At 43.9% G+C, this 26499-nt stretch overlaps 1 protein-coding gene across 3 annotated transcripts in view; it reads right to left on the bottom strand.

The window, feature by feature from the left end:
• The window catches only part of asic1b (acid-sensing (proton-gated) ion channel 1b), a 641514-nt gene that overhangs the window by 90202 nt on the left and 524813 nt on the right, over positions 1-26499 (bottom strand). The window lies entirely within an intron of this gene.

Below are 26499 nucleotides of genomic sequence, written 5' to 3'. Positions count from 1 at the left end.
GCCATGTGTGTCATGTGTACCATGAATGTAAAAGTTTTGCACTGTTTCTTCTTTTGCATATATTTTATTATGAATAAAATTTATTTTTGAAATATAAAACAAAACTCATTATCTATCTCAAGATAGATTATTCTTATCGTGTTGTTTATGGTGGGAATTAAAGTGGCTGCCCCCAATAGACTTTTTAAAGGTCTGTTAATCTCTCATAATCCACAGCCACTATTTATTAAAACAGTTCATTCGTCAGGGAATGTTTTTCTGTTGACTCATGCCAGTTCATTGCAGGAGGTTTGATTTCTTGGAAGCTTGCTTTTCTCTGCAGCATCCTGATTGAACGTTTGCTGGAAATCTGAGTGATCTGGAGACTGGTGTTACAGTGATGAATGCTGATCTTACCCACTGCATTCTACATGGAAACAAAAACGATGCCTGCTTATAGTGTGGCACAGCTGAAAGAAAGACAAGCTTGATTTCTATAGCATCTTTCACCTTCCTCTCAGGCAATGAGTGCTTCTTGAAATGTGGTTGTTGTAATAATGTAGGAAACGTGGCAGCTAATTTGTTGCACAGCAAGCTCCCACAAACAGTCCTGTGGTAATGGCCATATAACTTGTTCGGGTGATTTTATTGAACAATAAATATTGGCCCCTGGGTGAACTTTAAATAGAGCCCTGGGATCTTCTACATCTACCTGAGGGTTTTATATCGCATCCAAAAGCCATGCAGCACTCCCTCAAGGCTGCAGCAGAGAGGCAGCCTAGGTTCTTGTGCTCACATCTCTCGAGTGAGATTTGAACCCAAAACTTTTGGATTCAGAGAGAAGAGTGTGACCAACCAAACCACAGCTGGCACTGCTAAACGCACTGAGTTTAGTGTCATCTGCCCTCACCTCTGAGGAATAGGAGCACCAGCCAGGTGTGTATGTGGTGCTGGAAATTGCCCCAGGTCTGCTAACTTTTCCTCATTAAATAGTTTTTGTTCTCATTCCTTTTACAATCTCCCCTGACATTTCCTCTCCTATTGGTTCCAACTGGGATGTGGCTCCAGACAGCAGCAGAGAAACAAAGGACCGCAGATGCTGGAATCTGGATGAAAAACACGATGACGCTGGAGGAACTCAGCAGGTCAGGCAGCATCCGTGGAGAAAAGCTTGGGTGGAGAATGACGAAAAATAACAGTCCCGGGCACATCTTGGAGAGCGAGGTCTGGAGGGAGCGCAAACTGGAGGAACAGCACCTCATTTTCTGTCTTGGAACATTGCAGCCTAATTGCATGAATATTGAATTCTCCCACTTTAGGTAATCCCACACCCTTCCCCACAACACTACACCCCCACCCCACCCGCCATGGTTCTTCTCTTCCTCCCTTTCCTAGCCTCTTTTTTCTTCCTTTCTCCCCATACCTTTGACCCATCCGCCGGTGGATCTGCTCTCCCCTCCTCCCCCGCACCTGCCTATCACTAGCTCTTACCTGCATCTACCTATCACCACCCTGTGCCCAACCCGCCTCCCCTCTTTTGTCCACCTATCACTGCTCTGCTTTTCCCTCCTATATATTGGGCTTCACCTTTTCCTATCTTCAGTCCTGAAGAAGCGTCCTGACCCGAAACGTTGACCGCCTGCTTTTCTCCACAGATGCTGCCTGGCCTGCTGAGTTCCTTCAGCATCATCGTGTTTTCCATCCAGACAGCAGCATCTCTCTGATACCTTGCCTCAGTAACAGCTCTTTGTGTGTGCTTCCAGGTGAGCCTGTGTCGCAGGGCTGTTCAACTTAGGCTGCATCACAGGCAAGCCCAAACCTGTCTGCACCCGACCGTCATGGGGGTATTATGCAGCGGGGCTGCAGGATGGCGATCTACAGCAGGGTTCAGCTGCCCCTGGTCTAGGCCTCCTAACACAGGACACTGCCAGGCTTAACCAGGATCAAAGTTTGGACTCCTTCTGGGCTTGTGACAGGTGAGATGAGGTAAGAAGGGTGGAGGCACATGTGCAACATAAGCACTAGCATCGGCAAGTTGGGCTGTCCGGAACTTAACAAGTACATTAGAACTCAAAAATAAATATCAAGAAGTCATGGTTGCTTTCGAAAGGAACTCAAACTAATACATGTGGAATCCTCCAGATTCCGGAAGGGACTGAAAATCCAAAAGCTGCGGATGCTGGAAATCTGAAACAAAAAAAGAAAATGCTGTAAACACTCAGCAGGTCAGACAGCGTCTGTGGAAGAAGGAACAGTTAACACTTCAGATCCAGGACCCTTGCCTCCATCCATCATCCACCTGCCTCTGTCTCTCAACACCACCCCTCCCCCTTCCTACCTGGCTCGATTTGCCCGTCATTCTTCACCTTTCTTCAGTCCACCAATCACCTCGGCCCCTATCTCACCAACTCCACCCCCCCCTTTATATTGTCCATCTCCCCTCTCTCCACTCTCAGTCTTGATGCAGGGTTTCAACCTGAAACATCGACAAATCCTCTCCCCCCACAGATGCTGCTCGACCCACTGAGTTCCTCCAGCAGATTGTTTGTTGCTTCAGATTCCCGAATCTCTGGTGTATGCCCATATATAGAAATGCACAGCACACTGTTGCTCTTATCTAACTGACTATAGTATGTTTATATATGGTAATATACTACAGGCTGTCTGTCTTGTCTCTGCGTTTGATTCTACTAATGCTTGGTACCACTGCAGAATTCTTTGAAATGCACAAGTTCGGTGCAGTGTTTTCACATCACTAACTGTGTCACTGTGCACCTGTTTCCCACAACTGGTCAGAGGCTCCCATTACAGGCTGAGATGCCTTTAATGCAAATAAGATGCATGAATACTTGCTCACTCATTGCAGATGATCTCCACCGTGGAGAATTCCATCCACTTCAAAGCACTGCTGCCCACAAGGAGTGCAGTACAAACGAGCCTGCCAATATTTCATTCAGCTTCAAACACATAACTCAAAATATCCTGAGGCTCCCTCCAAGAACTCCTTGAAAGGAGTGGCTAGGATTTGGCCTACTCGTTGCTGGACAATATGTTACAGAGTAACATTGGGAGAGAATGCTGGCAGTGCTGTTGACTTGAAAAGCTTTTCCTCATTAAGTGGCAATTTGGCACAGCTTTGTTTTATAGTCAAAATATTTTCGTCAGATCTTGAGCCAACACTCAACAGCTCTGTGATGAATAATAATGATTGAACTACTTTTGTTCTCCTTACAGCCGCCCCTTCTTCTCCTGTCAGAACCTCCTTGGGGAAGCCAGTGCACCCACCTCCCCTTCCTCCCTACACAAGAGAGCAACCTGAATGATTGACAGGGCTGGTAACAACATTGTTCCTCAAACACAGGAGAAAGGGTTCGGAATCAGGAAGGATTCCATTGGATCCTGGAAGCTCCCACTCTGAGGTAAGTTTCAATTAATCTGGAGGTCAGCAGGAAGCCGGCAGTGCATGCACCTGATCCAAGGACAAATAGTTTCCGGGGGGCATTTAGCACAGGGCCTGCCAGGGAATCAATCCTTGTAGGGTGGGTCAACAAACAATCTGCTGGAAGAACTCAGCAGGTCGAGCAGCATCTGTGGGAGGAAAGGAATTCTTGACAGGACCTGATGAAGGGTTTCGACCCAAAACGTTTAGAAGATTGTTTGTTGCTCCAGATTCCAGCATCTGCAGTCTCTCGTGTCTCCCTTGTAGGGTGGGTGCCTGGCTTTGGAAAATTATATAAGCAATATTATCCCATACTGAAACCACGGAGCAGTCCATTACATCTCATCCCCGAGGCTTTTTTGCACTAGAGCGAAGGAGGCTGAGGGGTGACCTTATAGAGTTTTATAAAATCATGATGGGCGTAGATAAGTTGGATGGTCACAGTCCTTTTCCCAAGGAAGGGGGGGTCTAAAGCTAGAGGGTGTAGACTTAAGGTGAGAGGGGAAAGGTTTAAAGGAAATCTGAGGGGCAAGTTTTTCACGCAGAGGGTGGTGGGTATATGGATCGAGCTGCCAGAGGAAGTGGTTGATGCACCATAGAAAGCATCCTATCTGGATGTATCACGGCTTGGTACGGCAACTGCTCTGCCCATGACCGCAAGAAACTGCAGAGAGCTATGGACACAGCCCAGCACATCACGGACACCAGCCTCCCCTCCTTGGACTCTGTCTTTACTTCTCGTTGTCTTGGTGCAGCAGCCAGCATAATCAAAGACCCCACCCACCCGGGACATTCTCTCTTCTCTCCTCTTCCATCGGGTAGAAGATACAGGTGCCTGAGGGCACGTACCATCAGACTTAAGGACAGCTTCTACCCCACTGTGATAAGACTATTGAACGGTTCCCTTATACAATGAATGGACTATGACCTCACGATCTACCTTGTTGTGACCTTGCACCTTATTGCACTGCACTTCCTCTGTAGCTGTGACACTTTACTCTGTACTGTTATTGTTTTTACCTGTACTACATCTATGCACTCTGTACTAACTCAATGTAACTGCACTGTGTAATGAATTGACCTGTACGATCGGTTTGCAAGACAATAATAAACAAATACAAATACAATTACAACACTTAAAAGACACTTGGACAGGAACGTGGATAGGAAAGGTTCAGAGGGATATGGGCCAAATGCAGGCAAATGGGACTAGCTCAGGTAGGCAACTTGGTTGGCATGGACGAGCTGTGCCAAAGGGCCTGTTTCTGTGCTGTATGACTCTATGTCTCTATTGTGTGACTGAGGTGAAACCCCTGCTCCAACCTCCCTCCTTCTTACAGCAGCAACCTCCAGTAGCCAAATGACAGTCAGCTGGGCCACACCCCTGACCAGCTTAGCTGTCAAAGGAGGGCATTAGACTGCTACTGCTGAGATACACAAGATTCTGCAGATGCTGGACACACAAAGTGCTGGAGGAACTCAGACCTCTGCCCTCTTCCTTTCCAGTCCAGATGAAGGATTTCGGCCCAAAACGTCGACTGTTTATTTCCCTCCATAGACGCTGCCTGACCTGCTGAGTTCCTCCAGCATTTTGTGTGTAAGACTGCTACTGCTGTTGCAGCAGTGTTACAGTGGGCAGGCTTGCAGTGGGTGGGGCCTGTCGCCATGGGTGGGGCTTCAGCCTTGCCAGGCAGGGTTCCCTAGCTGTTGCCAAGTCCCCACTGGAAGAATCATTGCAAAGGTATGTTTCTGTGAACTTTGCAGTCAGCAGGGTGCTGGCAATGTTTAATTCTCTCCACTGACAGCAAAATCCTGGCTACTGGGTCTTTTTTTGGCCCAGGATTCAACCTTTGTGGATGGAGAATCATAAAAATCATCAGGAAAATCATAAAGGGAACAGAGCATCCTGGACTGGTTTCATATGAGACAGTCTATTTCCTTTTGAATGAAGGGAAGTCCTGTACAACATAGAACCATTGGCAACCCAGCCTTCAGGGCTCTGTTGCACCTAGTAACCTCCAGACCTCAACAGACAATATTGGAAACACTCAGCAGGTCAGGCAACAGCCGTGGAAAGAGAAACAGAGTTAACTTTGCAGATTCTGAGCTGCTGAGTGTCATAGTCATGTTGTCGGACATAACAGAACCAGGCCCTTTGACCCACCACATCCATGCTGACCTATCTGCCCATCTACAATTGCTTGCATTAGGACTGCATCTTTCTGTGTCTTGTCGATTGAAGTGTCTGTCTAAATGCCTCTTACATGTTGTAACTGTATCCGATTCCACCACCTCCTCTGAAGACTTGAAAAATACGGCACGCAGAGCCACTGACACTTTATATGAAATGGGTTCTGCTGTTAACTTCTTAGCCAGCTCTGCTTATAATTGGCCAGGTTTTCTCAGTTCACTTAACACTCCATAATTGAAAGACTAATTAGAAGACTGAAATAAATGGCACTTTAAAAATGTCATGGCAATGTTCATGAAATGTAAATTTTTAATAGAACGTTATCTCCTAATAACAGGACTGGATAATGATGTCAAAAATAATTGTCGCTCTTCCAAATATTTTGGAAGGAATCACCACAGGAAACTGGGCCCAGTGGGGAACTGGTGGACTATCTATTCCTCCCCTGGGACTTGGCTTGAGTCTAATGTCATTCTGCCGGTGTGAGAGATTATGGTTTATATTAACTCTGAAGACCTTAAATGAAATGAAATTCAGCCTACTTTGGTATAGATAAGTCTCAGCGAAAAGAACAGTGCTTGTCCTTCAGCACAAATTGGCATGAAATTGCTTGTCTTGCCCAGAGGGCCCATTAGTTCAGCTCATTGGGGAAACAAAATCATCAGGAACAGAATACTTTTGATTAAGAGGGCAGTGGCTTATTGGTTATGTCAACCGACTAATGATCCGGAGGTCAGGAATATTGATCTGGGGACAGGAGTTCAAATCCCACCAGGACAATTGGGAAATAAGAACTAGAAAGAGGAGTAGGCCATTTGATGCCTTGAGCCTGCTCTGCCATTCATTGAAACCCTATCTGATCTTCTGCTTTCCTGCACTAACCCCGACTCCCTGAACGTCTGAAATACTCTTGATCTCTGTCTTGAATATACTGAGTCTCCATAACTTTCTTGGGGAGAGAATTTTGAAGACTCACCACCCTCTGGATGACATTCAAGTAATAAATATTAAAAGCTTACAGTAGTAATTGCGACCATGAAAATAATGGATAATCTTGAAATCCCAGCTGGTTCACTAATGTCCCTCAGGAAAGGAAGTCTGCTGCCTGAATCAGGTTCGATCTATATGTGACTCCAGACCCACAGACTCTTAACTGCCCTCTGAAATGACCGAACAATAAATATTGGCTTTCGCAGTGAGCTGATATCCTGGGAATGAATAATGTTAGATACGATCCCTAAATGTTTCTGAACTCACCCCTCACAAGACCTCAACTGCATTCTGAATCTAATTATTTCCATTCTGCAGGCATGCCAATCTTTGTTTGAGCTTAAAAGATGAATCTAAAAAAAACAATACACACAAGTAAGTGTAGTACAGTAATACAGCGGGTAGAGCCGCTTTCTCACAGCTCCAGAGACCCAGGTTCAATCCTGACCTCCGATGCTGTCTGTGTGGGGTTTGCACATTTTCCCTGTGACCGCGTGGGTTTCCCCTGGGTGCTCCAGTTTCCTCCCACATCCCAAAAACGTGCGGGTTGGTGGATTAATTGGACGCTGTAAAATGCCCCTCATGTACAGGTGAGTGGTAAAATCCGGAGAAAGTTGATGGAAGCGCAGAGAGAATAAAAAAGGGATCAATGTAGGATTAGTGTAAACAGGTGGTTGATGGTCGTGTGGATCCATTGAGCTGGAGGGCCTGTTTCCATGCTGTGTGTGTGACTCAATGACAAGTACATGAACCTGGGATAACTAACTGCATAATGTAGGTATGAGGTCTTCAACCACCTCCCCTCATCCCTTCTCCCTAACCTGGCACTCCCATGGAAAAAAACAAAGCTTAAAATCCCTGATAATGTTATTTTCTGCTAAGCATCCTATCACATAAATTTACAGCGGTGTGGTAATTTGTAATGAGCCACGCATTAGAAGCGCTCTCATTACTTACTGTTGCCATGGCCCATGCTATTAGGGAAACTGTTCTGTGCTGTACCTTAGTTTAAATGTAGGTTCAGAGGAAGGAGGAATGATTTAACAAGGCAAATTAAAATTGAAAGTCACTTATTCTCGAGGAAGTCAAAAAACCTCCTGATCCAAGTAGAGTGTTTCTTGGCAAAGTGGCTCTGCATTTATCCTCGACTAACTCAGGCCTACACGGAGCCTGTGATCACTGAATGCCAAAACAATTTCAAAGCACACACGAGGAACATTTGTTAAGCAACCTGCCCATTTTGACATAGAATTTGAAATACAAACAACACCCCTTTTTAAGCACTAAAGCTGAATAGTGTCCTTTTCTTCTTTTGGACGGGAGTTTAAATCTAATCCAGACTGATGGGCAGTAGAAATAGATTCAAAATTAATCATTAAAAGGGAAATGGATAATTACATGAAAAGTCTGCAGGACTGTGAAGAAAGAGCAGTGAGAGTGGGATGAATTGGTCTATGAAGGAGTCATAGTTACAATAGAAAGATACAGCAAGGAAAAATGCCCTTCAGCCCACTGGGTCACTGCCAACCATCAACCACCCATTTACACCAGTCCTACACTGATCCCATTTTATTCTCCCCACATTCCCAACAACTCCCCTCAGATTTTACCACTCACCTACACACTAGGGGCATTTTACAGCAGCCAATTAACCTACCAACCCGTATGTTGTTGGGATGTGGGAGGAAACCGGAGCATCTGGGGGGAAACCCACATGGTCACAGGGAAAACGTGCAAACTCCACACAGACAGCACCCGAGGTCAGGATTGAACCTGGGTCGCTGCAGCTGTGAGGTTGGGCTCTACCAGCTGTGCCACTGTGCCACAGTTTAGTGGGCTGAATTACTTTCTTTCACACTCTTGAGATTCTACCATTGAGCCTCATTATACTTCTAAGTTTTGACCTCACTTCCTGTTACTATTGGCTTTACTATTGTAATATTTTAATTTTTCAGACTTATGTGCCCAGTTTAATATCTTTTATTCGTAATTGTTCCTCTTGCTCTCACAGTCTGAGAGCCCAGGAGAGAATGAGGTTGGTGCATAAGGGAACAGAATAAAATGATCACAAAAGCAGCCAGCTTGTCGTAAAGGTTAATGCCCTTCAAGGAAGTGAATCTACCACCTCCACCTGGTCTGGTTCTACAAATGGCTCCAGTTCAACCAGGGAAGGAAATTAAATGTGGATCCACTTATTATTAACTGAAAAATTCCAACCACTCTCCTGCTGCTGAGATCAGAGAACCAAGTTCAGAATTTGAATCAAATGGTGAGAGGTATGAGCCAGTAAAGATTGAAATTTGACAATCACAGAAATATATCTTTTCTGCTTTGCTGAGAGATTTATAAGATGTAAAGTATACTTCTACCATGATACAAGCAGCGACCAAATCTACAAAATGAACATACAGTACATAATTCTCTGCATACCAATCCTGAAGAGGAATTGGATAAGATTTGAAGACAGTGCCAGGTCCACGAAGCCAAAGTTCCTATTACAATTAATCAGGTCTCTTATTCAGAGTTATATCCCTCATGGTCAAATTGCTTGACCTTTGATGTATTGCCTTCAACATTAATGTCACTAAATGAGGCATCAGTGAAATGAAGGCGAAGTTTTCTCAGGACCAGACTGGGCAGGATATCAAATACTATTTATAATCCAATGCTGCTAATTCTTTGAGAACACTTTTACTGGGGAGTGGCACTGACAGTACATGTGCGCTTAATTCAAATTCAAGTCTGGAGTGACTTATCCAATTATCAGATACAACTCATCCCTGTAGGTCATTTTAGGAAAATGAATCAGCTGTGTGTATGTTTGTGTTTGTGTGTGTTGGTTGCTAAGTAAGTTCATTTTTGCAGAGAGTAATTTAAATACATTCTTCAAAAAGCACTATGAGGCACAATGTTTCTTATTGTGGTGGGTTGGGGGTCATTCTGGGACTTGGAGCCTTGCCCATATTGAAATCCAAACCTCCCCTTGTTTAATCTTTCCCAGTCGTGATTTTCCTCTGCCCATCTGCAGCCTTTCAGACCCCATTTACTTGTGCCACAAACTCCTGCTGGTTGCTGGTCATCGTGACACCGTAACCTCTTTAAAGTGTTGCTGCAGATCTTTTAAGCAGCTGCAGGCTCCCTGAACTCACCCCCACACTCCTCTTCCTGACCAATGAGCCCAATCAGGATCATGATGTGCTTGGGCAGCAAGTTAAGGTCGCAAGTGAGAGTGCCATGCCATCTCCCCGAGCTGCCCCATTAGTGGAAACTCTGAGCCTTAGCTTGTCTGATAAGGGGAGGGAGGAAGGGCACAGGTGTTAGGAATTCAAAGATCATGGCTGACTTCAATCTCCCTCTAATTACCTCTTTGCGAAGCAGCAATTAGGATGAGGTATTCGATAACTGTTATTCCCCCTTCCTTCCGGATCCAAAGGCACAATTACATCGAGACATGTAGCTACTTAACTAAGCATTTCATTTCCATTAAGAAAGGAAAATTCCATTTGCTCGCATGCGTCACTTTGAAGGTGACACAAAAATCAATGGCATACAGAACAATATAACCACTGTTGTCTGCGTGGTAAATATTTAAAGCTACATCTGTCCTTTTCACCGAGAGTTCTACTCAGTCTCGGCACTTCAAAGATTTATCCTTTAAAGAGGATTCCCAGGTAACAATTACTGGGATGTAATATCACATTAGCACATGGGCTGGGAGCCAGGAAGGGGCAATCTTGATTCCTGGGTGGGAAAGCAGACTTGCATTTGATGAGCTGGTATTGGAGCAGCAGAGAGGCCGAGGTTATTTTATTGGCAGTTGGCTGACATCCTGGGGAAAACAGGGCAGTTTGGAGTCTGTCTGAGGAACCAGGATAATTGCAGGATATTTGGTGTTTTGTGTGGATGGTGAATTGCCTGCTTCAGCCTTCTCCACAGATGAGGCAACAGAAGTGCCCTGGCACCAAAATCCTGAACTGTGCTTTCAGGTCTGACTGATTTCAGAGTCAAAACAAGACTGCCATTTTAAAGAGATTCATTCATCATTATCATTGCATCTTCTCCCTGAAAGAGGTGTGGATAACTCTCAAATATTCACCCTTCAGAACTGTTTCACCTCACTGGACAATGGTTATGTGCAGCAAGCAACCAGAGAACAGATCAGTTTATATAAAGGAAGGGCATTAACAATTACGGATATGTCAATGGTCCTGTTTCATTCATGTGGAGGGAGAAGGAGAGAGGTTTAGGAGTTGGGATAGGGCATGGATAGTGCCTGACTAAGTGGTCATCCAGGCTTTTGCTATAGAACATAGAACAGTACAGCACAGGAACAGGCCCTTCGGCCCACAATGTCTGTGCTGAACTAATTAAGCTAATGACACCTAATCCTTTCTGTCAGCATATGGTCCATATTCCTCTATTCTCTGCATATTTGTGTGTCTATCTAAGAGCCTCTTAAACGCCACTATCATACCTGCCTCCACCACCACTCCTGGCAACGCATTCCAGGCACCCACCACTCTCTACGTAAAACTTGCACTGCACATCTCCCAACCTCCTCTCACCGTAAAAGCATGCCCTCTAGTGTTGGACATTTCGTTATCTCTGAGCCTGACCATTTCAATGCACTCCTGCACACTCTCCCTCATTCCAAGTACCATGTCCTGACTCGCGCCATCTTCTATTCAATGACCTGCATTGGCTCCTGGTCAAGTAAAACCTTGAGTTTAAATTTCTCATCCTTATTTTCAAGACTCTCCTTCCCCTTCATCCCACCCTAACTCAGTATTCTACTCCTAGATCTGCAACCCCAAGACCTCTGTGCTCCTCCACTCCTGGACTTGAGCACCACTGATTTCCACCACTACTTCACTAATGGACGTGCCTTCAGCTCCTTGCTCCTTATGCTCTGGAGTTCCTTTCCTAAACCTCTCCTCCTCTCTTCTTTCTCCTCCTGTAAGATTCCCCTTAAAACCTACCTCTTTGACTAAGCTTTTATTCACTTTTGCAGCTCAGAATTAAACTATGTTTTCTATATTTCCTGTGAAGGCACTTGAGATATTTTGCTGCATTTAATAGCTTATAGAAATGGAATTTGGTACCATTACTATTAAAGGCAGGATACGATGGGTCAAATTACTTTTCCTCATTCCTAAACTTTGATACATATGTAATTCAGGCCAGAAGTCGGTTTACTCTCAGTAATTCTTGGGGGCAGCATCACTCAGCCTAAGCACTCTTATCACAGAGCAGCAACTTCCTGAGCCCATAAGTTGGTCAATTAATTGATGTGGTCAACTGGTCCATCAACCAATTGGAGTAATCAACTGATGCGGTCAACCAACTGGTGTGGACAACCAGTGCCGTCAACCAATTGGTGTAATCAATTGGTGTGGTCGACCGATTGGTGCACTCAACCATTTGGTGTGGCCAAATAATTAGTGCAGTCAACCAGAATCCTGCATTTACCATGGGGGAGGTGAAAGTGAATTCATGAACTGTTCTCTTGTTCTCTCTTTGTATGCTCACTCTTGCCAAGAGGCCATTTTTCACCATGAGCAGTGTCCATTGCTGCCCCCAGATCCACCAAACTGTACCAGGAGAATCACTGGGGATTTCTTTCGTCTTCTTCAGCCACATATGGAGCATAAATATAGGGTCGGATGATTTGTTCCTCTGCCGTAAATGCTGTGTAATTCTATATAACTCAGAGAAGCCCATTGGCCAACAGCTCAAACTATGGAGTAAAAATAGCACCACTGCTTTTTATCGCTCAGTTTCACATCAGTTTGATTCTGAGCCACAAGCATGTGACCAAAAATTCAATCAAGGAGATGGGTTTTAAGGAGTGTCTTAAAATACAGCAACACTGGGACCACTCTGCACTACAATGGACTTCTTTTGTGGTCTAATTGTGTTCTTTCTTGTAAAATTTTTTTTTAAACTTACGATTCTCCTGTAAATGTTGTGTCTCTGACGCTCTGTGCCTGTGATGCTGCTGCAGGGAAGTTTTTCATTGCACCTGTGCACACACGGACTTGTGTATGTGTGACAGTAAACTCCACTGTGACTTTGACCTTGTGCAGACCTTTGGAAGTGTCCTGACCAGTTGCATCACGGTCTGGGATGGCAATTCGAATGCACAGGAAGCTGCTGAGAGCAGTGGACCCAGCCCCAATACATCACGGGCACATCCCTCCCCACCATCGGTAGTATCTACAGGAGGCGCTGCCTCAAGAAGGCAACATTCATCACCAAAGATCCCCACCATCCGGGCCGTGCCATCTTCTCGCAGCTACCATCGGGCAGGAGGTACAGAAGCCTGAAGTCCCACGCCACCAGGTTCAGGAACAGCTACTTCCCTTCAACCATTTGGTTCTTGAACCAACCGGCACAACCCTAATCCTACCTCAGTACAGCAACACTGGGACCACTTTGCACTGCAATGGACTTTGTTTTGTTTTTGTTCTAATTGTGTTCTTTCTTGTAAAAATTGTGAATAATTTATGTTTTTCTTGTGAATGCTGTTTATCTGATGCTCTGTGCCTGTGATGCCGCTGCAAGTAAGTTTTTCATTGCACCTGTGCACACATGTACTTGTGGATATGACAATAAACTCGACCTTGACTTTTAACTTCAAGCTGAAGATATTCGATTTAAATTCCCTACACAGCAGGCTCTTTCTTTCCCTTTGCACATCTTCTTGTGCCATGTGCTGCTGCCCAGGGAAGATGCCAGGTGGCTGGTCTATTCCCAGGCCTCTGAGACAGATGCATCACTGCCTCCTCCAATGATAACTTGCTCGCTGACTGCCTTTCATTCAGAGAATCAACAGATCTGCTCCATCCCCCTCTGCCAACATCCTTTGGCGAGATTAAGGACCCAGTCGCACAAGGAATGGGCAATGCCAAGATGACCTCACCCCGCACTGCACCCCCATTCCTCCCCCTAGCACCAGCTGAGATGACCCTCTGAGGAATCGAGGAAATCGACATCTAGTCATACATGGCTTCCAAGAACACCGTGTCTCAAACACAAACAGGCTGCAAATCCCCATTTATAAAAAGCCTCTTCTGGAAATGCCTAGACCATTCGGACAACTGCTTATGTGAACTCTGTACTTCACAGTTTACTGGATGCATTCCACAGTATCAGCTTTGATTTGGAAGGAGGATTGATAGATGCTGTATTAATCTATCGACTTCATTCCTTGTTTATGGTTCATTTTGTTTTCTTCGTTGGAACACTTACTGACAACAAATGACTTCAAACCTCTGCTGTTTTGATTAATCTCAGCTGGGTAACTGATTCTGAATGATCATATTTCTTGGTCAGTTAGCTGGTCAGTCAATCAGCAAATAGATGGGCATGTTTAACAGGATTTCTACAAAGCTTGTGTCACCGTTGAGAAGGCAGCACAGATGAAAGCACACTAAAACAAAATTGTGGGCCATTATGAAACTGCTGAAGGGGCAAAGGCAGGCAAAGTCCATTGGCATTGTACAGAATACAGAAAGAGGCTGTTCAGACCATCATGCTTGTACTAGCCCACTCGAATCACAATCCTTTTCCTCCGTAACCCCATAAATTTTCCTTTTTAAATGCTTATCCAACACCCTTTTAAAAACTACAAGTACTAATCATATCAATGCTGCTTTCACTCTTGTGTTCTTGCAGTGCATGCCCAGACCACAGCATCTCATGGGGTGAAGGTTATTTTTTCCCCCTTGCAATGCAATGTGCCATTGATATCAGCTCTGACTTGGGAGGAGGGCAGAACCCCCTGAAAAAATAATGCCCTTGCTGGACTTCCCTTTTGCAGGCGCTTAGCACTAACCGCCAGTTCAGCTGACCATGGTTTACCATAGGGCGGAGCCTGTTGCAGGTCCTCACCCAGGCATCTGGGGAAACTCATGGCAACAAATGGGAACCTTGAAATCCCAGTAACTGAATGGTGGAACCTGTGCCCTCCCTATTTAAGTATACTGGGAAACAGGCAGATTTTGCAGGAAGGTGCTGGCATTGTGCTTCAAAGATGCCGGTGTGTGGGGTTGCCATGTGAATGTGGAAATCCCAAACTTCATAGCTGCTCTTGACTGGCAATTTCCCAAATGACTCTGACACTGGACTGTTCATGGTATTGGACTCTTACCCTGAGCAGTCTGCCCACTGAACCTGCATGAGGTTAGACCTGGTACAGGAACAGTGAGCACATTCCTTTGAATGGAGCGGAATGGCTGCAAGGGAGCATGGTATCAGTAATTTCTACTTAAAAAAAATAAACTGAGGTTTGTCAAATTTTCATAAGTGTTGCACATAAGGGTGGCACAACATGGTGGGCTGAAGGGCCTGTATTGTGCTGTATTGTTCTATGGTTCTATGCTTATGGTTAATTTTAATCATTTAAAATATGTAATTGATTGATTTCAATGTTTGAGTATTGGCTGTGGCAATACAGAGGTTTAATTACTGGACTGGAATTCACTAGTTCAAATTAATTATCTGACGTTTTAAGTTCAAATGCCACAAAGGGAGCTTGGAACTTCAGAAAATTAAATAATGTTTTTTTTTGTGCTTGGGAACTGGTATGTGGTTAGGAGCCTAGGATATTCTCTACAAACTTCTTCCCATCTTAAAATGCTCCTTAAAACCTATCTCCGACCCAGCTTTTGGTCACCTGCCCTAATATGGCTCTGCATCAATTTTTGTTTGACAAAATGCTCATGTTAAACCTTAAGATGCTTCAACGGATGAAACGTGCCAAATAAATGGAAATACCTGCTCTGTTGTATATTTCTCCTCATTTCATAATTCGCATTCAGTACACAGCCCAGGAGTAAGTCAGATTTAAAGAATGTGAAAGATTAATGCTGATGGACAGGTGCGTTGGGGGAAGTTGTTGGGGGTGGGAGCCAATGTTGGCGGGAGGATACAGTGATGAAGCAAGTAAGGAGTACAAAAACTGAAAATTAATTAGACCCTTCAGGCAACATTTCAACAACACAGCAGGAAGAATACATCAGATTACCAGTGACAATAGAGTGGGCTCATTTCCTATGTTTGCTTGCTGAACTCCAGAAGCTGCTATAAGAGGTCTATGATGTCATTTTGGAAGAGTCACTAGTAGGCATTCTCCCTCTCGATCCAGCCAGAAGCCTCCTCTGCTAAAGTTCCACTCCACCAAATCGCCTGGAAATACAACAACCAAGAGGGCACCACGCTCGATCTGCCCGTTGAGAATTTATCTGTAGCTCCTCATAACAAAGTGCCCTGACTCCATGCGAGTGAGGTAAACATTTCTTCCAGTACTGTAGGGAGTCTCCAGTTTGAAAGAATATATGTTATTGAAGCACACAATTCAAATCACAAGCAGCTTGGTCAAAGTCAGCCATAGAACTGAACAAGTGGCTTCAATTTTACACTGAAGAAATTGGCTCCATACTGATAATGAAAATAATTACCTCTGTCTCAGCATCACTCTGCTGGCTTAACCTAATCTACTTTCAGCATCAGTTTGGCTCTGTCAGGTAACCCTTTTGCCTCTTGAGTCAGAGGCCTATAAGCTGGATCAGCAGACCAGTGGAATATGAAGGGTGCACTGCATGACTGTTTGTGCTGCCTTTTCAGGCACAATATAAAGCAGAGGCTTTGCCTGCTGTAGAAATGGATGTAAAATATCCCATGATTTGATTTGAAAAGAAGAAGGAAGGGATACAGTTACAGGAAAACTGTAACCCCTCCACTCTTCCCGCAGTCCTGAGGAAGGGTCCCTAACCCAAGATGTTGACTGGTTTCTCTTTCCACAGATATTGTTTAACTGGCTGAGTTCTTCCAGCACTTTTGTTTTTGTTTCAGATTCCAGCCTCTGCAGTTTTATTTGTTCTACATTTCTCCCTCATCACTCCTGTGAGTACAAACCCAGATCCATTCATTTACTGGCTGTTGAATGCCGGTCAGAGAAAGTTGGCTGCTTCTTGCCAGTGGACATCCCAAAGTAACCAATTGTCTGTTAAATAACCTTGGGACATCCTGCATTGTTCTTTCTTATTTCTTCTCTATTGTTGAATTAAACATCAGAGGAAAAATCTTCTCTCAATACTAGAATACTGAAACTGTAGTTGGATTAAAAGGTAATCATGTGTCTTTTCATGGCATCCCTCTGTGTGCTATCTTAATGTACCCATTAACCTGTTTGTTTCACGTGCTACTTAAAGAGATGCAGCTGCCCTTGACATTTAATTTTCAACTGCTTACAGTGGCAACTCTATGGCAAACTAGAGTGGCAATGATTGGGTAATTCCACTGTCAATCAAGGCTGGCCCCCATACTGTTCGAAGTGGTTGATGTTTATAATTTATATGTAACTATCCTCCACTCACTGCACTCTTCTGGAGAAGTTACTCAGTTTTACTGACGGATGTTGATGTACTGTTTTTCTGTCTTTAAATAGAATCTGTTTGCAGTCCCAAATACCATTTGCTGTGAGTCACACGCTCCACCTAAGCTCCAACTAAATGGCTGATGCAGCGCTATCAATAAATACACTCTTAATGGCTGTTCTTAACTACATTAGAAAAACATACAGTCTGTCCCGGGTTACAAACGCCCGGCTTACGGACAGCCCTACATACAAACGAGCTTCCACAATATTAGTAAATTCAAAAGTCCAATGTACATACATACTTTCATTCCTACGAACAGCAGAACCAGTTTCCTCTCTCTCCCACTCTGAGTGATTGTTCTTTCTGATTAGTCTTATGTGCTTTGGATGCCATTCATTACAATACTATAGAGGTGTGGTTAGCATATCAAGTGATTTTTGTATATTTTCTAACTTAAGGACGAATCGACTTCTGGACGTCTGTAAAAATGGAACCCGTTCGTTACCCAGGGACGGCCTGTGAACTTTTAAGTCGGAACATTGGAAGCAGAGGCCATTTTGCCCTCAAGCCTTTTGCCCCATTGGCTGATGTCGGATATAACACCATCTACCCTTCCTTGCCCCATATCTTTCAGTCTTCCATTTAATATCGACAACTGAGTTTAGAAGATCCCATGGTGCTATTTTGATTAACAGCAAATGAAGTCTTCCCAGAGACCCACACAATCTTTATCCCAACATCGTAAAAGCAGATCATTATTACTTTCCTGCTGTGCGGACATCTGCATTTGAAAGCGCGTGCATGAAAACCTGAGCCTTACTGGTTTCAACCTCAGTGCTTCTGCTTGGAACTGCAAACAATAGTCAGTGAGATTTAGCTTAATGAATATACATCTCCATTAGAATAATGGACAAAGAAATTCACGCTGATATATTAATGTGAATATTCAAAAGGACTTTAAAAAATTTGCATTTACATTGAACCATTCAGTGGTTCCAAAGCTCTTTAAAATGTAGTCAGAGTTATAATGCAGGAAATGTTGGGGTAATGACTACACAGTCTGCATTAGCGGTGTTAAATAAGGGTTAAATATTTACTTGAAAACTATAGATGACTCTTCTGTGCTCAACCATCTCTCCTTTACACCTCCCTGCACCCATGGGATTGATCTATAGCCAAAGATAATCGGGAAAGCTTCCATATGGGGAGACAAAACGAAAAAATGGGGCTTGAATATTTTACATCCATCTGAGAGCATAAATGTGGCCTCATTCATGCCTCAATCAGACCACCATGCCTCTGACAATGCAGCACTCCCTCAGTGCTACAGGACCTAATCCTCAGCCTGGAAATTTGTGTGTCCGGGCCTCTGGAATGGGACTCAAGCCCGGGACTTCCTAAATAACAGGTAAGAGAGCGACCCACTGAGCCACAACGGGACACAATTTCAATACAACTGTGTCACTGCAGCTTGGAAAGTAGCTTTTTGGCACTCGGTTTGCATGGTATTTAGGCTTCAAAATTACTCACCAGATGCTGGAGTGTTCCAGGTTATTATTTTGAGATTTGTCAGCATAAAGCTGGTTGAAGAAACAAATCAGAGAGATTTTAATAGCTAAGAATAATGCTCTTGCCAATGGAATCAACTTAGTTGACAAGGAAATCTTACTTATTGAGTTTGTGTAAGTGGGGCCAGAGGGAGATATGCCAACAGATTTTTTTTTTATCCGGCAGAGATATACAAGCAAACAAAAACCAATAGACATAAAGCAAGATTAATAGCCTCCTGTGCCATCTGCTTTATAACCTGAGGGCATTTTCAGAGTCACAAACAGAAAAGGAAAATTCTCTCAGGTTATATATTAGAGCAGTGCCTTTGCACTAAGTACGATAACTTATGCTCAGGAGATCCTAACCAGCTACTGCAGACCAGCATTCCAGTAGAGCAGCCAATCTTACTAAAGTCAGCTCTACTCTTCTGATGAAAGGTCATCGGCTTAAAACCTTAACTGCTTCTCCCTCCACAGATGCTGCCTGACCCATGGAGTGTTTTCAGCACTTTCTGGTTGGCATTTTCAGTATTTTTATTTCTGATTTCCAGCATCTGCATTTGTTATTGACCTTGAACTCTTCTAGTGCCAGGCTGGTCACAGGAAGCTTACTGCCTTATCCACTGTTAGGACTTCTCCCAGGAAATCATTTTTTATGATCGTTTCTTTGCAGGATCGGGGGTGTTGCATTTATTGTTCACTACTAAGGCCCTATCTAAATTGCAATATTGCAGAAACTGCAAATTCTGCAATATCAGGCCTCTACTGCAATGAGCTGGATAACCTGACACGCTCCTGGCATTGCTGACCCCTTCTCGGCTGCTCCGAGGGTTTTCTGTCTCCCTGTCCTAACCTGAGATTCCAGACAGCAGATTCCACGATCCAAACCAATCGTGTCCCTGGATTGGAGCACTGATCTGCAGTGCACCCTGGGATGGGTTTTGAAAAAAAACAAAGTTACTGAGGTAAAACACTGCACTGACATGATTTAGTGGCAATGATTTAATTGTTTTAAAAAAAACACAAAAAGTGTTTATGTAGCTTAAACTGTCTCCCTCACTGCCACAATGAATAAAAATGAGATAAAGTGAGAGTGGTTGAGGCAGGTACAATAACAACATCTAAAAGGTACTTGGACAGGTACATGGATAGGAAAGGTTTAGAGGGATATGGGCCAAACGCAGGCAAATGGGACTAGCTTAGATGGGCACCTTGCTTGGCATGGACGAGTTGGGCTGAAGGGCCTGTTTCCATGCTGTATTGCTCTCTATGACTGTAAATAGCATTTTCCACAATTTTGTCTGTTTTGTCCACAGCTCAGCCACACTTTTTTGAAGTTCATCCTGCAACTTACTCAGAGCCATAATCACCCCCTGATTGCCCTTGAGAAGGTGGTGGTGAGTATGCAGAGCCCAGCAGCTATGAGGAGAACCTGCTCTTGGCATCTCCTGCTTTCCATTGGCAGTTTTTTTTAATTCATATTCTGGAATATGGGAGTCACTGGCAAGGCCAGCATTTATTGTCCATCCCCAATTCCCTTGAGAGGGAGGGTGTGAGCTGCCCTCTTGAACCGCTGCAGCCCTTCTGGTGAAGATGCTCCTGCAGTGCTGTTGGAGAGGGAGTTCCAGGATTTAGACCCAGTGACAATGAAGGATCAGCAATAGTTTTGCAACTCAGGCAGTTGTGTGACTGGGAGGGGAACCTGCAGGTGGTGGTGTTCCCCTGCGCCTGCTGCCCTTGTCCTTCTTGGTGGTAGAAGTTGTGTGTTTGGGAGGTGCTGTCGGAGTAGCCTGGGAGAGTAACTACCACAGTGCATTTTGTAGATGTACACACTGCAGTCACTGTGTGCTGGTGGTGGAGAGAGGGAGTGTGTCAGATGGTGGATGGGTGATTGGAAAAGCCAGACCCAAGGCCAGAGAGCTATGCAAATCTGAGCATCCTGCTTGCCATTTTACAGACTCAGACACCAGTTCAATTCCTGAATTTATACTAAGAGCTGTGTAAAGTACATAACTCTAGCACAACTCCAACTCAATAAAGGGAAAATAAAACTCTGCCCTTGAAATTAGTCACCATTTGCAAAGACATTTTGCCCAAGAGCCAGCCAGCAGGAAATTCAATAGCAAGGTTGCATGTGCTACTGAGCTGTTGTACGTTCTCCCTGTGTCTGCGTGGGTTTCCTCCGGGTGCTCCAGTTTCCTCCCACATTCCAAAGACGTACGGGTTAGGAGCTGTGGGCATGCTATGTTGGCGCCGGAAGACTGGCGACACTTGCGGGCTGTCCGCAGCACATTCTCAGTAACGCAAAAAGACGCATTTCACTGTGTGTTGATGTACATGTGACTAATAAATAAATATCTTAAATATCTTAAAGAGTTGGCCGCCAGGATGGTTGGGTTCGGCAGTAGCTGAGTTGGGAGGTTGGTTGTCAGAAGGGGGTGGGGGAGACAGTCATTGGCATATGAGGGGGTTTGTTGGTCTGGAGGAACAGTGGTCGGGTGCGTGCTGTTAGATTTCGGGTGGGTCAGATGGCATCTGGGTGGGGGGAGAGTGCTTGGGGTAGAGTTGTGAGCTTGAAGGTGAGGTGGGGATTCACAATTGCGGGGCGGGGTGGGGGGGTGCGGGGACAGTGGCGGTGTGTCCGAGGGAGAGCCAAGTAATTAAATTAATCAGGACCCGTGTGAATCAGATTCCCAGGTGGCAAAGTATTCTGGGATACCTTGAGGTTGTGAAAGGTGCTCCAGAAATGTAAGGAATATAACCAGAAAATGCTGGAAACATTCAGCAGGTCAGGCAGCATCTATGGACAGAGAACCAGAGTTAATGTTCCAGGTTGGTTCCGATGAAAGACGGAGGCACAAGGGACCGCAGGTGCTGGAATCTGAACCAACACACAATCTGCTAGAACTCAGTGGGTCGAGCAGCATCTGTGGGAGGAAAGGAACTGTCGACGTTTTGGGTTGAAACCCTGCATCAGGTCCTGGTGCAGGTTTCAACCCGAAATGTCAACAATTCCTTTACCCAACAGATGCTGCTCGACCCACTGAGTTCCTCCAACAGATTGTTTGTTGCTCCAGTTCTGATGAAAGGTCTTTGACCTGAAACATTAAATTTTTATCTCTCTCCACAGATGCTGCCTGACCTGCTGAGTGTTTCCAGCATTATTATTTCAGATCTCCAGCATCTGCGGTTGGCTTTTCTGTTTTGTATAAATGCTGGTCCTTTCCTTCAAGTCTTTCAGCTGCTCGTTCATAACTGTACTTGGCATTGGTCTAGAAAAAGCAGCTAAAGAATAGAAACATGGAGACAGTACCCAGGCTCTCTGGCAGTATTTCAGATCCACTTCCTAAGGCATTTCTGTGAGATAAGCACACCTCAAGAAGGACTAAACCTGGCCAGATAAAAACAAAGTGTCTTTGCTTTCACTCTTGTTATGACCTTGCACCTTATTGTCTGCCTGCACTGCACTTTCTCTGTAACTGTAACACTTTATTCTGCATTCTGTTCTTATTTTACCTTGTACTACCTCAATGGACTGTGTAATGAATTGATCTGTATGAACGGTATGCAAGACAAGTTTTTCACTGTACCTCAGTACATGCGACAATAATAAACCAATTCCAATTCAATTCTCTTTAAAATTTCCCTCCATTGTTTCTGATTGCTCCTGGTCAGTGCACTCAAGCATCTCTTCTTTACACCTCCCTGCACCCATGGGATTGATCTCCAGCCAAGGATAATTTGGAAAGCTTCCGTATGGGGAGACAGAACCAGAACCAGAGAATGGGTCAGAATTATATGCACACAAAGTATAGAAGTGCTTACATTTCTATAACATCCTACATGATCACAGGGTGTCTTAAAGTGCTAACAACCAACAAATAGTACTATAGTGTTGCCACTGCTCCAGTGTGAGTCACTGCATTCTACTCTTACCTTGGAGTCAGAAGGTTGTGGGTTCAAGTCCTACATCAGAGACTTTAAACCCAGAATTCCAATCTGACAATCCAATGGAGTGCACAGACAGTGCTGCACTTTTAGATTATCTACTCAACCAAGACTCCATCTGCTTCCTCAGGTGGATAGAAAAGATCTCATGCCACCATTTTCAAGAAAAACAGGGACTATGTCCCAAATCCTAACCAAATTTATTCCTTAATCAGCATTTAAAAACAAGATTATCTGGTCACATGATCACATTTCTGTTTGTGCAACATTGAGTCTGAAACTTGGCTGCTACATTTCCTGCATTACAACAGTGACTAAAATGACATTGTAGTAGAGTACTTTGGGTCCCAAGGCCATGAATTGTGTTATATAATGCAAGCTCTTTGATTCAAACTATAATTGTAGTGTAGACAAAGTGCTGGAAGCCTAGCCGACCATGACTCACTTGTGAAAATGCACATTTCTTGAGCACTTAACAGATGCATACAATAGCAGAGACCATTAATCCAGCCATGCAATTTGCAACTTCAGAAAGCCTGGCTCACTGGTAATGCCGTTGAAATTCTGATGGGCCCTTTAATGGATGGAAAGTATAACCTTTCTACACAGGAAGGTAGACACTTCAAGGTCCATCAAGACCATGAGGAAATGTTTACGAGGTAAAACTGATGATTAAAGTGATGGAAATCAGAAAAGGAAGACAGAAAAAGCTTCACATTCTTATGAGTTACCTGAAGCAAATTGCCTTACTCAATATTGAATTCAAAAGCACCAGAGAGCCCACTTTCTCTATCTATATGAGAACTGGCCAGTTCTGCTGATGGTCGTCCATCTGTAATATTAACTCAGTTTCCCTCTCACCATGAGCACGGCCTGACCTGCTGGACATTTCCTACATCTTTGCATCTTGTTGCTTTTATGTTTCTTTGTTTGTGCTTTCTCTCTCTCTCTAACTGCCCTTATTTTGCTGCTTTTACATTCCTTTGTTTGAATTATTTCTCTTGAACAGCCCTCATTAATCTATCTCCAGAGAACTTCATCGATAGCTTATCCCTGCAACAACTCTATCATTGATATTCCCTTTGTCCTATCAATCCCTCCCTCATGCTCTCTACAACTTAAGACCGACTTGTTTGCTCTTTCCCAATTTTGACAGTCTTCAGCCTGAACCGTTAACTCTATTTCACTGTCCACAGATGCTGGTTGACCTGCCGAGCGTTTTCTGTTTTTATTTTAGATTTCCAGCATTTGCAGTTCTTTTTATTTTCATTCAGTGACAATGGCAGAATTGGATCAATATGGAGGCCATATATATGGAGAACTAATTTCACTCATTTTCCTAAAAAAACCAAATTATCCACAGAAGTGAAAATTTAAATCAAAACACAAAATGCTGAAAATACACAGCTGGTCTGTCAACAATTGCTTAATTGCTACAGGCAGGTTAACCAGTTTAACATTTTTAAGTCAGGGTTCCAGAGGAACAATGGAGCAGTTATTATCTGATGTAAATACAAAGGCTGCATATAGTGACATCCCTATCCCCAGCCAAATGGAGGTGATTGGGTAATCCTCCCGTCAATTAATCACAGTGAGACACTGTTATAGTGATTTTGTGTACAACTATCCTCCACTCACTGCATTTTTCCTGGTTTACCATGTTTTATTGAGAGACACTGCTGTAGTTTCAGTCATAATTTTTGTTTCTGCCTTTGATTAAATGTGCCTATAAATTATTTAGCATCAAAAAGGTGTGTAAGATTGACAGAGCTTTGGGAGCCAGGTTTGTGTGCAGTCTAACCACTACCAATATTCTACCACACACAAGGCCAAAGACCTCGTACACAATGGAGAAGAACCAGCACATGAAGCCTCTGGAAACTCCACAACCTGTGCACAAAAGACCCAACCGCGTTTTGTGATCAGATTAGGTTTTCGATTGAATTCATTCACATAGCATTCAAGATCAATACACCACATGAAAGAACTTCCACCTGGTTCTCTTTTCTAATAAAATTGACTGTGCTTGTTAACAAATCGGCTGTGTGGCTGATCTTACCCCGTCTCCAACTCACTTGCTGATGCAGTGTTGTTAATAAAATCCCTATATATCATAAAATGTTCCTAAAGACCCTTGCACCTAAATGTATTGTTATCAGTCACTCAAAGTAAAATTGACTTAAACAATTTCCTTAAATTTCTCTGTCATAAACTCAAAACTGATCTGTTATTGAAGCTATAACCATTGTGCAAGCGGGGACCGAGGCTATTTGAGTCACACAAATTTAAAGTCCTAACTTTGCTTTTGGTGCAGAGGAGAGAGAGGAGAAATGTGAGTAGATGTCCTGTAGAGAAAGGACGCTTTCTTCAAACCAAGGTCATGTGCGAAGACTGAACTAAAGCAGCTGAACAACAGTCAGAGGGCTTTCCCATCTGTCAAGAAACTACCGTTACTGGAGAATGAACCCCCTAGTGATTTATTCATGATCTCTTTACTAACCTGCCGTAATCACTGGCAATAATGAAATCCATTTAGTGGCATACTTTGCAAAAAGCCTCTCCATCTGCAGAAACATTTATTCTCGATGGCAAAAAGTCAGCAAGCAGTAGTTTTACAATTCAACATATTAAAAACTGTAATACCTAATTTCCATAACAAATAAATAAAACCTGACAAATGCCTTTCAATTGCAAGCATATTCACTGAAGAAAAATAACATTGACGCAAACGCCACCATGAAATTCTGTCTCAAGGCACATTCTCAGTGGAGTGTTCCCACGGAACAATTGACCAAGCTACGTAGGGAATTATTAGAGCAGATGACAAAATGTTTAATTTAAGAGGAAATAGGTGCAAAGAGATAGAATGGTTTAGGGCAGGAATTCCAGATGTTGGCTGCTGAAGGCTGCTGAAGGCTGCTGAAGTATTAAAGTTCAGGGTGATCATGAGTGCATTGACATCAGAGGAACTGGAGGAAGTCACAGGGAGAGGGAGGGGTGAGACCTTGGGGGCTTTTTGAAACCAAGAGCAAGAGTTTTAAAATGGAGGTATTGCTTAGAAGCCTGCATAGGTCTGGAAGCAAAGGGGTAATGGGTGACGGGAGGGCGGCGTGAATTAGGGCATGGGGAGCAGAGCTTTAGATGAGCTGAAATTCATGACAGGTGGAAGAGGAGAAAGTTGGGTAGCAGTGCATTGAAATAGTTGTCTAGAGATAACAAAGGTTTCACCATCAACCTGCACCCCAAAAGCAGTCTGCAGCCACAGGTGCATCCTCTCCACAGCACCTCCCTGCAAGAGAGGATGGGAAAGGACAGGGAGAATAGAGCCAAGCAAAAAAACAGTAGCGTAAAGACAGCAGAGACAAGTTAAGAGAGAGCATCCAATATCACATCACAGGAGAGTTATAAAAACTGACACTTGTGTACAAAATTCCAGTGTACACTTCCTGCCTCTCGCACTGTTTTTGAAACACTCATAAAGAAAAATAAAAAGAAACACGAGATTTCTTCAAGAGAATATAGTGGAGCCAGGATATACACAGTCCTTTGACTGACCCCTGTACAAATGCAACTACTTAACGGCAGCGTCCTCTTAAATAATCTTCTATATGAATCTATGCCCTATTTAAAAGCATTGAAATTTTGGGGCCAGGAAAACATTGTTCTTTACAATGTTCCTAACCTGAGAGCCTCTGACTGAGATTTGACAGTAAATATGGATCTGATGTGTGTCATTGTGGGTATCCCTGCCAATTGAGCCTTGGCTGATATAGTTTAAACCATTCTTCCCACAGGGAGCGCTGGAACATTAAAGTGATCTGAAAGAGGGAGGTCAGTTTTAACATAGCTCTATTTTAGCAGCTCAACATGACAAACAACGCTTCAAAAACCCGAAGCTGTCAGCAACATCACACAAAGTCATGTGTACCTTCCCCACAGGCTTTCAGACTCCCCTTGTCTTTCGCAGCTCTTGTTCTCCAATAAGGCTTAATGACATATCCCGATTCAGATATTTCCCAT

Source organism: Pristis pectinata, chromosome X (genome assembly GCF_009764475.1).
Source record: "Pristis pectinata isolate sPriPec2 chromosome X, sPriPec2.1.pri, whole genome shotgun sequence".
Classification (NCBI taxonomy): Eukaryota; Metazoa; Chordata; class Chondrichthyes; order Rhinopristiformes; family Pristidae; genus Pristis; species Pristis pectinata.
Note: the sequence above shows the minus strand (reverse complement) of the source record. Positions and strands in the feature narration are given on the sequence as shown.